Below are 11,496 nucleotides of genomic sequence, written 5' to 3' on the forward strand. Positions count from 1 at the left end.
TTTAAGTCTCCTCTTTTAGATTAATTTAGGTAATTTCAGTTGACCTGAGACTATTGTTCAGAAAATAAGCAACTCTTCAGAAACATCTTGCTCAGCTCTCTGCCAGCTGCATCCTCTTGCAGTTTCAAGCAGCTCCCTGTTTTCTGTCATTGTGAAGTGAAGAAGGGGGAAATGAAAGGAAAAGAGATGACAGATTTATCATAATTTCTTGTATATAATTGATCATTGTCAAAAAAAAGTCTTGCCTGAAAAAAAAAAGAGGTTAATCCAGTGCCTGCTGAGATCTCTGCTTCATTTACTTTTGTCTTCTTTTGTCACTCTCTAAGGTGCCACTGCTGCTTTACTCACCACCACCTATAATGCAAAAGTGACAGTCACACCAAAAGCCATGACAGAAACATTGGCATGAAATGAGTCAGTAACAGGAGAAGCTGCAGTGTCAAGAGGACACAGCGAAAGGTGACAACAGAAAATAGCACTTCTAAGCAGCTAATGCACAGGCAAATATGGTGCAATCTGAAATGATTCTTCTGAAATTATATTATACTTTTCCTTTTATTAGCATTATTTTTTGGGGTTTGGGGTGGTTTTTAGGTTTGTTTTGGTTTTTTTGTTGTTGTTGTTGGTTGTTGTCTTTTTGTTGTTGTTTTTATTTTCTTCGGTTTGGTTTGGGTTTTTGTTTGTTTTGGTTTGTTGGGGTTTTCTTAGTAGCAATTTTCAATATAAAATCTTTATCTACTGGAAACATTTAGTGGGAAGACACCAGGCTACACTTTTTATCTAAGTGTAGTCTATCCACCTATCATCTGAATGTTTTAATTCCAAACAGCTAGTGTTATTTAGTCTGACAAATGAAACACTTCAGACAGTTTCTCAGTTGTTGTAATTAAAAACAGGAAACAGCAAGGTAAATAAAGGAATCATGGGATCAATAAAGCATTATTATTTTAATGACAATCTCAGAAGCCCAGATCATAAAGTGCTAGCTTATAAAGTGTAGAAAATCTGAACAAGCACAGAGTGATCTCTAATGGATCTCTTGAGTAATGATCTGAACAATCTGAACTAAAGTTACATGTTTTGCTAAAAATGAGATCTGTTCCTGAAAATAATGAAACAGATTTCTGCAAAATGGTCAAAAATGAAAATCATAGATCCATAGAAATCTTGGGTTGGAAAGGACCTTAAATATAAGCTCTTTCAAACCCCACTGCCATGGCAAGGTACCTTTCACTAGACCAGGTTGCTAATGCTGCTAAAGATGCTGCAAAAAGGTGTGAGGGGTGGAAAATGATACAGGAATCATACCTGAAAGAGAATATATGCAACAAAACCTGATATTAATGTAGGGAGAAGTGCTCCAGTGACAGTGGATATCAAATACCGACTCATTTTATATAAGGTGTATGGAGTTAATGCTTGTGAGGGGAACTAGAAGGCTGAAGCCACCTTGAGTCACATTGGGCTCTCCTTGAAAAACAGGGAGTCTACCAGATCAAGAGAGGCTCCTCTAATGTTGGATGCAGCAAATGTCTTAGTGAGATGATTAGGTGCTGTCACAAAGAGCAGGACAAGGACACAGAACACACCCCACAATCCAGTGCAGCATTATGGCTGAGGGACTGCTTCTTTTCATTGTTTTCTTTGTGGATCTTGTGGCGTATCCTCTAGCATCCATAGTTTTCTCTCCAGTCACTCCATCTTTGTGCTTTACTCTTCCTACCCTTGTGACTTGTCCAGAAGGACTGAAAGTGTTATGTCGGAACTAGTCTGTTAAAGAATATGATGGATAGTGTGAATATATGTGTAATTCTCAAGGTAGTTTTGTACTTTTCTGTCATCCATTACCGTTCCAGCACAAACTGCTTTACTGGGTCAGCTCTTCTTTATTCTTTGGGCATAATTTTTTAAGTCTTAAAACTGATTATTGTAAGAGATGCATGTTTGGCCATATGTTCAGGTTGTGACTTGGAACTGATTGCCAAAGTGTTTGCCTTGTGAGGGTCAATAATTTTTCTGTGTATTGCAGAAGCACCTTGGCAACTTAGAGATTTATAATAACTGTGAAGCACATGCATTAGTGATGCTGATGGCCTTCAGATGAACTAACAGTAGGTTTATATTTTTACAAAAAGAAGTGTAACAATAATTGCATTCTGCAGAATGTGATATGTATTTAATATTTTTCTCTGGGATTAGTATTTCCTTTTAATTTCTTTAAGAACAGTCAAATAAGGTCAAATTCTTTAAAAACTATGTTAATGACTCCAGCAGGATTTTTGGTAAGAACTTTAAACATTGTGAGGGAATCTTAAAAAAAGCTAGCAGAAATACCATTGTAATCAATACAGTTACTTCATAAGCTCTCGGTTTGTGAGTTTAAAATACAAATATGCTTAATGTTGAAATTAGATTTTACAAAGCAGGCAGATCAAAGGCTGTCCAGTGCCTTTGTGGGTGTGCTGGTGAGCAGAGAGCAGTTCAGAAGGGAGAACAGTTCAGAGATAAGAAGCTTGGCAAAAAACCTTGTTAAAAAAAGTAAAGCTGTGAAAAGAGACTGAAGCTAAAAGGTAGGAGTGAAGGTGGACTAAGGCAGGAAATGTCAGGGAATAAGCAGATCATTTAAGAGGAAGCACCAGTCTGCAGAAAGTGGAATCCTGAATGGGAGATTTGGTGTGCATGACATGAGAAGGTCCAAAGTACTGATTCTGAAGAATATATAAAGTAAAGCTGGCTGAGGAGCAGGTGCTGATTTTGTATTGTGGGTTGTGTAGATGTTCCAAAGCAGATTCTGTAGATGAGAGAGAACTTCCAAAGGAACATGCTTTCTGGCAAGACTTTGTAAAATCAAAAGGCAAAAGCTCGAGAATGCCCCTAACGATGTGTCAGAGGAGGGATTAATAAACATGAAATGCATGTTAATTACTCATTTGCTGTCTGCATTATTCATACCTGTTTTGTTTCATGATACTGCCAACTTGGAATCATGCCTTTGAATCAAGAAGTGTCATATATAGAGGTTCTGATCCACTCTAAATGTGCAAGGTTTGATCTTATGCAATTTCTGTGAAAAAGGATATCTCTCCTGCTGCTCTGACAGTATCTTAAACTCTTTCACCTTCATCATTCACAGAAACTGTTTTCTTGAATTTCTTGTATTTCTTGTTGGAAGCTGTCATATAAATTTTCTTAAGTCATATCAAACATCTATTGCTATCCTCCTAGATGTGGCAGTAGTGCTTCTAAGAAAAGGTCTCTGAAGAACTTTATTTCCTTGAGTGTGTTGATTTATAAGGCTGTTTATCAGTCATGTGATTGAGTGAAATCTTCATTGCAGCAATGCTTGAAACAATATTCTTGCCCATGTTTAAAAGACTGCTATAAATACAAAGAAATAAATTTACTAACCATTATGAATTTTTTGTAAGGAAAGATTACCCAACTTTTAGAAGTATAAAAACTTAGATATAATTTTGGACAAAATTCTTTCCTCTATTACATGGATGCAGATTCAAAGGCTTTGCTGCTGTGTTATTCAAGTAGACCAGGCCATTTTTGCTTGTCAAAAATGTTCTTTTAGGAGTAAGAATTTCACAGGTAGTTTGGGAAATGCAAAAAAAAAAAAAAACTAGGTACTTTCTTCAGAAAATTTTGTTATTAAGGCATTATCCATGGCAGTAAGCTGAGATTTCTCTGCTTTCTTATCCTGTAATTCATAGCGCTCTGTGAGTTTCTGTTGAAGTGATAACACTCATAAGTATGTATGTTTCCACTTCTGATCATCTTTATATTATCAGTTTTATTGTTCCTTGTTTTTTTTTTTCCCCTGCAAGTCCTCTATCTATCAGTTCTTGTATTTGTTTAATAATTGTTTAGTAAATTTTTAATTTTAAAGAATTAATTCCTTAAGCAGAAATGTACATCACTGCCAAGTAAGAAACAGGTAAACTTTACTAAAAGGAGAAACATTGATCCTGCTCTTGCTAGGAGGAAAAATATTGAAACAGGAAGAACTGATGAAACTCAGTCATTTTACCTGAAAGATCAGCAATATGTTGAATACAGTATTTTTTATTTGACAATAGCTTACAGATGATGCTTAAAACGAGCACTTAAAACTCTCTGTGGAGCAGCTGATTGAGCAATGCCATGTTATAAAGAAAAGTCCTCTGGCCTTTAAGTGCTGAACAGTTTTTCAGTTTGATTCATTTTTATTCCTAAACAATTCAGCTCACAAAGTTGTAACATTTAATATTTAGCCATACATCTTGATGATGGGAAAATTAATTACTCAAGAATTTCAGAGCAATTATAAAAAGTTTATTTAATCACTGTACATGTGTTGAATTGGAACTACAAGTAAAAAAGCTTCACTCTTCTTACAACTCTTCTTACTTGGGGTGGGAACCTGCATTTAAAACATTGTCCTCTTCCTGTCATGGAATGTTCTCCACTCTTGACAGCCCAGAGAAGCAAGGACTGAATGAATTCATTTTTAAGTGCAGTTAAAGTACAAGTAAATTCCTCTGAGGATGTGACACAGAACTCAATCAGGACAGCAAAAAAATCCATTTTATATCATAACTCTTCAGGTTTATCAATCTGACACTGTGTGTATGTTTAAATAATATACAAAATTTAAAAGAGATGGTACAGAGGGAATTAAATTATTTTTATCATAGAAAATACCAAATTTGCACTCAGTGTTTCACACTTACCTGCAAAAGTATGAGACGTGTATGTTCTAATGTTGTGACCATTATTACATCGGATGAAATAGACGACAAGAAATGATTCACCTTGATTCCTCTTCATATCTTCTAGGCTCATCTTGAGTGGCATTGCCCTTTGCAGCCTTTAAGGCTTTTGACAAAGACACAGAGCCATGCTGAGCAGTATCACTTTGAGATTGCCCCACAACTCTGCTGTGGATTTAGCTCTTGTGCAGCTTATCATCAACACTCTGCCCGATGCCTTGCTGTTATCCATGGGTGGCTGCTTTCAGTCTCTTGACTAGTTGCATGTTCACCACTTGTCTAAACCCTGCTGTGACATTCCTTCTGCTATTTTTATGCACACACACTCTTATTCATACGCTATGCAAACTTATATACAGAATATTCTGTATGTTTCTCTTACAGATCTCTGTATAAAAGCTTCAACGTGGAGAATGGAAGGAAGAAAAATGAACCACATTTTAATGGTCAACAGCTGTCCCTGTGTGATTTGTGCTTAATGTTGAGGTCACAAATTAATGGAAAGAAGTTAATCAATGCCTTTATAAATGCCAGAAGAACCACTCATGTGAAATATCACTTTTAGTTTTGTTTTGCAATTGCCAGGCTTAAACTAAGGGACTGCATCTTTCTCTTCATTACAGTGTGTTTCAGCTCTTTACCACTAAGAAAGGACCTTTTAAAACAATAAATTTTGCAAACTTGGTCTTCTCAAACAGAGCACAAGAGGACGTCATGTTAAAATGTCCAAGGAAAGAGGAATAAGTTAATGACCTGGAATCTACTTCTAAGGCATCAGATGATTTAACTCAGACTGTATGTTTCAATATTAAAAATGGTTGCTACATCTGATACAAGATTACATAATATTTTTGACAGTTTCCAGGTGCTTTTAATAAGATTTGTTACACATATTAAAACTAGAAAGGGTCTTGCCTTCATCAGGATACTCCTAATGCAAGTTAACTCCATACCTTTTTCTGAGGGGAAGGCTTTAGCTATCAAAAATTAATTGGACCCCAAAGAGAAAACAGATGTTTCCTTGCTTTATTCCGTACATGAGCTTAATAAATTCAAGCAGGAAGGAATCCTCTAGTTAATGTTGGAAATTTATTTTCTTTTGGATTGTATGAGCAGCAGATCACATTCTGTTTAGATGTCTATTGTGCAGCCAGCCATGACATAAAGAGAATACAAATTTTAGGCTACAGAAATTTTAAAAATCTAAACTGAGATGTAAGCAATGGAAAATATATATTAAAATAATAATTTTGGATGTCTCTATTTGCCTTTGGACTCCTGAAACTTTCAATTGTCATAAAAAACTTATCATATACTGTAATATTTAGAGGGAAAACACCCCAGAATCCTTATTTTATTTTTAAATTTAAATGCATGTTTTCACAAAGCTTTTTAAACTGAAAACACTCTTTTATGAATGCCAGGTATCTCTAATGGGAATGTAATCACCTTAGGGAATGTAATCACCTTAGAGAATGTACATAAAAAAACCGTAGACTTGATTTTTAGTTGTTAAAATGTTTGAATTACATTTAAAAAAATACAGCCATACATGATGAAGTGTCATTTATGTTTCCCCAAAGCTCTTGTAGACAGGAAAATTAATTTTCTTCCTGATGTTTAAAAGCATACATTTCTCTTCAGCAGTGTATATCATGGCAGATGCTATTATCTACTTCAAATAGAGCTGTACATGAAATGTCTTTGTTGGACTATAATGTTTGTAATACAAAATTTTACACACCTCATAAATTTCACAGTGCACTTAACCCAGGAAAAAAATAAGGATTGTATGTCTTTGTTGAAGATCTCAATAGTTTTGAACAATTTTCACTGGTGGATTAGTACTACAATTTTGAATTGGCAGGTGTTCAACCTCTGAAATAGTATCAGACAAAATCTGAAACTACTTAAAAATGGTGTAATTGTTTCACTACCACAAGTTTAAGCTTCCTTCTCTTCTAATATTAAGAAGAACCCAAAATCTACTCCTAGGTAAAGGGTTAGTGCTTCACAAAGGGGGAACTTGGAATTTGTCATTTTAAGTGCTAGACAGTACAGCATCTATTTTTCTCACCCCATTACAGGCCTTTCTCTAATATCCTACCTTTTTTTGGTAGGAAATAATACTAGGTGAAATATATTCAATGGTACAAAAATCATTAATATTATAATATTTTTTTCACAAAAAAGTTGTTAAAATTTCCTTAGTTTTGCAAATAAGACCTAACTACTGCCAGTGAAATATCTGAGTTGTAATATAAAATATGTTGGAGTTATATCAGGATGTGTAATTCTATGTATTTCAGCACATAGGACTTTCTTCTTCCTAAACATGCTGATTGTTGTTGCAGACTTCTCTGAAGAGTAGAATTTGAGTATTGCTATTTTTTGTATTTAATAGCTTAAAAAACACCATTTATCAGAAAAGAATAAAGAGACAAAAGCAGATCACACAGGTAACCAGAATTCATCAGAACTGATCAGCAAAAGCACAATGCAAACAATATACAGCCTTAAAATCCTTCTCACAGGACATCTGACAAATACTTCACAATAGGCAATATGTGGATTAAAAAGTCAGGCTTTGTTTATTCACAGCATTGTACCACCTATTCAAAATTGACTGAGACATTCACGGGGGGGAGGTGCTTTGAAGTTCTGAAGAAGTTTTGTCATCTGTTACTCATTCCAGCACCCCTGCAACAGAACAGGAGAGAGGAATTCTGTTACCACCTCCCAAATTTGACCTTACCATTGTGAAAACCTGAAATATAAGGACAGGAATAAGCATTACTTTACCTATACATTCTTTCCAGACACCAGTCAATTCTCAAAAGCTTTTTGATAGGGGGGAAAGGAGTATAGAAAAAAGACTTTCTGATGAGCAAAGTACAAAATGTGGACAATCTTCAAAGGATGTTCTCATCTATTTAAAATGCTGTCTTGAACAAAGCTTTAATTTGTAACTAACTTTGAAAGAGTCTGAACAGCTTGTATCCAACTCAGCCCATCAAATTTTTATTGGCCTGTAATGGGAAGGGTCAACTTTTATAACTTTATAATGCAAGGTAAAAAATTATCTAATATTTTGTTTGCTGAAGTATTTTGTTTCCAGCCAAATTGATTTTAAATTAATATCTAATTAACTGAAGAATAATGAACCAAATTAATTCAAATAATAAAGCAATACCTGCCAATTAGTTATAGAAAAATTAATCTAAGAGGTGGGAGAGGGACAGTGTCCTTTGCTGAATGGTTTATGAATAACATTTTTTAGCTACTAAGATTTGGAAACATCCTGTAATTGCATGGTTTATTCTTATCTTGTATCATTTCCTTCTTTTTAGTGAAAAAATGGAACATGGTTGACTAGGGTATGCCCTGTCCACAGTACACATCCAACTATAATCACTTTACAGAAACTGGGTGGGTATACTTTATTCTGAGGTGTGTCAGGCGTGCGAGATTGAAATGTTAAAGGTTAATGACTCAAACAATTGGCCATTTGCAAAAGCAGATGGTGCTTGCTGGGGCCAGGTTTGCATCCCCCAACCCAAGGGGAGGAGGAGAGTTTGTTGTGTGTGATGGCAAAACCTCTGATCTGCATAAGGACAGCCCAGGTGAAGAGGGGAGGCACACCCACCACCAGAGGATGACCATGCCAAGCCAGCCTTTGTTTAGCAACAAGCTGGCTAGATAAGGGAAAGTTTTAGCTAGATAAGGGAAAAGAACAGGATCTTTCAGAGGTGGGATAATGCTTTTTTATCATGCTAATGTCCTCCCTTACACAACTGGCTGTCAGAGACTGAAAATAGTTCATGCCTCAAACACTGATATAAAGTTTTGCTCATTATAAAGAAGCTACAACCGAAGAAGCTTCCCTGAAGAGTGGGACTTTGAACTGAAAGTCAAACTGTTGATTAGATAAAGGGAAGTACATTGTTCAGTCATTTCAGGATGAGGGAAAGGTGTGCATCCACAAAAGGCCAAAGCCACCAGCTGCAACTATCCCCAGTTGAGTTTGGGGTGGGAGTCTGCAACAGAACATCTTGGGGTCCACTCTTTCTGTCCCCCCCACCTATTTTCTACTTCTTTCTTTCTTTCTCTCTCTCTCTCTCTCTCGCTCATATTTATCATCAAATAAAACCCTTACTATTGTCACTGGCATATAGTCTCGTTTGCACCTTAATTTGGGCAGAGGCATTTCTAAGAACCTAAAAACTGGATCATAACACTGGCTCAGGTGTAAAACCCCCCAGCACTCCGGGGAAAGATCAGGACATTCACACTTGTGAGTAGGCCTGAAGGTCTTTGTCCCTTCTGATGGGCCATGACTGGCTACGCTGGCATGCGAGCAGCTGTTATGTCTTAGAAGGACTCACAACCCATCAAAGACCCTTAAGTCCCCCAGACTCATTTCTAGAGCCTTCCACTAGAGAACTGTGGATGATCCACAGTGTAACAGTGTAAAACTTCCCCCTCATGGGAGCTACCTGGGCATTCCCACCTGAACCTGAGCACATGTAGGTAACCCATTGAACTTTGTGTTTCGTTGTCTTCCCCCAGCTCTGATGGATCAAGATTGCAACCATCACCTCAACCAACAGATACTGAAATTGCGACAATCAAGTCTTGTCCCTGGATCCATGGATGGTGATTTCCTCTCCACTATGTGCTCTTGTCCTTTGTTTCCCTTTCTTTTCCATTTGTATTTTCCTAAGCAATATTTTTATACTTTTATATTGCCATATTTCTATTGACAATAACCAAAATGGCTGCATACCCTCTTCCCATTGCAACCAAACTGGTCTGAAAGAAACCTGCCACATGTAAATAAACACCATTCATTCAGTGTTGCTTCACTCTAATCCACACCAAGGGGTCTATTAACAAGAACCTCAGTTACCCTCACCATCAGGAGCACTTCATAGCATCAGCATCTTATCCTTTCTTGTAAATCACAGGGAATAAAAGAGTGTTCTAAGCTATTTACACTGTATACATTTTATGTGGACTTTTTACATTAATTAGAGGGGAAGGAGAGTATTGCAATAAGAACTGAATTCACTGTGAGTTGTGCTGGACCACAGTGAATTCAGTAAGCACAGTCATCCTTTAGATCACAAGAGTGCCAAAAAGGTGAATTTTTTTAAAGGCTTCTATAAGTTAAAACCCTCAGATTTAAAACCAAAGAATATTTTGCTGCCCAATTAATTTAGATCTAATCTTTCCAAATGTCATCTGCAGCTACTAATAGTTTATGTTTCTCTTCAAAAGAGAGTTTAGTAGTTCGGTTCTTGAAGTTTTATGGAAAAGAGCAGGAGAGCCTAGAGATGATCAGAGGGTGTTATTGCTTTTGAGGTCTAGACTTGCTTCACAAGGCTGCCTACCCTTATCTTATCCCCTGGATATGAATCACTGTATCACTTTGCTCAGCCTGTTTCATAGATACCATCCATTTCTTAATATTCTACTCCCAGATGTGTTGTATCCACAGCTTATGTGGAAGTTGCAGATACATTTTATTTCTTATTCCTTTATTGTTCATTGGTCATGAGCATGACATTATCATTTGATGAAAGGCTTTTTGCATCTGTATGCTTTCCATAAACCAATTAAAGCTCCACAGTCCTTATGTGACTTTCTAGAATAGTATGTTTACTTGAGATGTTTTAAGTTTATTATATCCTCGCTTTTAACATAAGCAGGTATGTTAGATCTGTACAGGTAGTCAGCAATATAATCTTCCTATTGAGCAATATCTTCACAACACATTTTAAATAGCATGAAGATTGTTGCCAAATAACAGTCCAGATTTGACTATTTAGCTAATATAACATCATTTTTATAATTTAGTTACCTTTTTTTCCTCCTCCACAACACAGTTGGATTGTAGATAACCTGAACACAAAGAAATTACTTTAAAATAATGGTCTCGAAATCCAATTAACCTTGTGATTTTTATAATGAAACTTCTTATTATAGTTAATGCACCAGCATTTAGTGTGTGACTAGACATTTTTGGCTGCTGTATTCTCAATAAACACACTTCTTGGAAAGTGAAGCTAGTATCTCTGTCTATGAGACACAAATAAATTCGTATGAACCTTGGATCATGTTTCACAGTTTTATTGAAAATACCATATGGCCAAATCATACCACAACCTTTGCTGTATATTTTCGCTGTCTTTTTGGAATATACTGTCCCATTATCTTCACAGCATTTGGCTCATGTTACTAACTTATTGAGACAAAAATCTTCTGGAGTGACATCACATCTTAGAGCCAGTATCTTTCAAATAAAGTTACCTTGGTATTTACAAAAGAATCATATTCTTCAAAGCTTTAATTTTTTGTAACACCCATATTAAAACAGAATTTTGACAATATAAACTCCACAGGATGAATCCCAGGCAAGAAGGTCAGTAGGATTGCTGACAAACACAAATTAATAGGTTGGGAAGAAGAACTGTTCATGGGGAGTCTGTGGGTCCAGCAAAACCCCAGAGTTGGTTGTAACACCAACAATGGTTGCAATACAGAAAAGCAAAAGAAAGCCAAGCCCTCTTGAAGAGTATTCATTAGAAAAAATGAATTTGTTCACTGTTTGGTCAAATATTTGAGGTTTGTTGTTTGCTTGCTTCCAAAAGAAAAGATGGAGTGAAAATTACAAATACTAGAGTGTCGCCATAAAAAAAAAACAAAACATCAACTCAGTATAATAAGTGAAGTTGAA

This window comes from Aphelocoma coerulescens, chromosome 1 (assembly GCF_041296385.1).
Source record: "Aphelocoma coerulescens isolate FSJ_1873_10779 chromosome 1, UR_Acoe_1.0, whole genome shotgun sequence".
Taxonomy (NCBI): Eukaryota; Metazoa; Chordata; class Aves; order Passeriformes; family Corvidae; genus Aphelocoma; species Aphelocoma coerulescens.